Genomic DNA, 2,216 nt, shown 5'->3' on the forward strand with positions numbered 1-2,216 from the left:
GGAGAGAGAGAGAGAGAGACAGAGACACTGAGAGAGAGACAGAGAGAGAGAGAGAGACAGAGAGAGGGGGACAGAGAGAGAGTCAGAGGGAGAGAGGGACAGAGAGGGAGGGAGAGTCTGTGTGAGGACGCTACTTTGTTCTAAACACAGCGGTGGCTCGTCTGATTATCTTGGTAATGGAGAAAGCGATTTAACAAGTGAATTCCTTCGCCCCTAATAACCGTGTTCCGCTCGAATTTAGGGCCTTTTAGATCTCGCTCGATAAGAGGCTTGACTCGCAGGTTAAACTTTAACCTAGATGATATTTGACACCAGATCAGCAGCCCTCGTCCGTCAATCGCGGAAACGATCGTCGCTGGCCCTTTGATTTGGCTCAATCGTGTCAAATCGTTATCCGTGCAGGAGCCTCGAGGCACTGTTCGAAGGAGCTAGTGGGAAGACGGGCATGGGGGCCCCGGCCGAGCTGGGAGGGGCGGTCTGCTCATAGCACGGATTCGGGCAGAATAGGAAGAGAGAGAGCGAGAGCGAGAGAATGTATAAGAAAGAAAGATAGGCACAGTCAAAGGGCCCCCTCTCTCTCTCTCCACTGCCTCCTTCCACCCTGCTCCACTCCCAGCGGTGAGCACGAGAACAGAAAACGGGCGCTCTCCCTCCTGTCTCCCTCGCTAAGAGCGAGAGTAACGAAGAGAAGAAGTACCACATAAGAGAAAAAGAGTGGCAAAGAGGGATATCAGAGAAAAAGAAAAAGAGCAGGACAGAACAAGAAATAATGGAGAGAGAGAGAGGGAAAAATGGAGAGCAGAGAAGAACAGAAAGAACAAACTCTCTAGAGAGCCCAGAACCTCTCCCGACACAATCTCTCCTCTCTCTCTCTCTCTCACATTCTCTCTCTCAACCCAGATCTCTCTCTTCCTCCCCACATTCTCCCTCTCCCTCCCACCTCTCTCTCACTCTCTCTCCGCACATTCTCTCTCTCCCTCCCCCACATTCTCTCCCTCCCGACATTCTCTCTCTCTCCCTCCCACACATTCTCTCTCTCTCTCTCTCATCCCTCCCCACATCACTCTCTCTCCCTCCCCACATTCTCTCCCCTCGCTCTCTCTCCAACATTCTCTCTCTCTCTCACACCCCCCATTCTCTCTCTTCCTCCCACATTCTCCTTCTCTCTCCCTCTCCCTCCCCACTCTCTTACTCTCTCCCTCCGCACAGTCTCTCTCTCTCCTCTCCCCACATTCTCTCTCTCCTTCCCCACATTCTCTCTCTCTCTCTCCCTCCCCACATTCACTCTCTCTCCCTCCCACATTCCTCTCTCTCTCCCTCCCCCATTCTCTCTCTCTCTCCCCACATTCTCTCTCTCCCTCACCCACATTCTCTCTCTCTCTCCCCACATTCTCTCTCTCTCTCGTTCCCCACATTCTCTCTCTCTCCCCTCCCCACATTCTCTCTCTCCTCCCCACATTCTCTCTCTCTCTCCTCTCCACATTCTCTCTCTCTCCCTCCCCACATTCTCTATCTCTCTCCCTTCCCACATTCTCTCTCTCTCTCTCTCCCCCTCCCCACATTCTCTCCCTCACTCCCTCCCCACATTCTCTCTCTCTCCCTCCCCACATTCTCTCTCTCTGTCCCTCCCCATATTCTCTATCTCTCTCTCTCCCCACATTCTCTCTCATGACATTCTCTCTCTCTCTCCCCCCTCCCCACATTCTCTCTCTCTCTCTCTCCCCACGTTCTCTCTCTCTCTCTCTCCCCATATTCTCTATCTCTCTCCCCACATTCTCACTCTCTCTCCCCCTCCCCACATTCTCTCCCTCCCTCCCTCCCATGTTCTCTCTCTCTCTCCCCATATTCTCTATCTCTCTCACCACATTCTCTCCCTCTCCCTCCCCACATTCTCTCTCTGTCCCGCCCACATTGTCTCTCTCTCTCCCTCCCCACATTCTCTCTCTCTTCACCCCACATTCTCTCTCTCTTCCACCACACATTCTCTCTCTGTCCCCGCCCCACATTGTCTTTCTCTCTCCCTACCCACATTCTCTCTCTCCCCTCCCCACATACTCTCTCTGTCTCCCTCCCCACATTCTCTCTCTCTCTCCCTCCCCATATTCTCTCTCTCTCTCTCCCTCCCCACATTCTCTCTCTCCCTCCCCACATTCGCTCTCTTCCCTCCCCACATTCTCTCTCTCCCTCTCCCCACATTCTCTCTCTCTTCCTCTCCC

This window comes from Scyliorhinus torazame, chromosome 23, assembly GCF_047496885.1.
Source record: "Scyliorhinus torazame isolate Kashiwa2021f chromosome 23, sScyTor2.1, whole genome shotgun sequence".
NCBI lineage: Eukaryota > Metazoa > Chordata > Chondrichthyes > Carcharhiniformes > Scyliorhinidae > Scyliorhinus > Scyliorhinus torazame.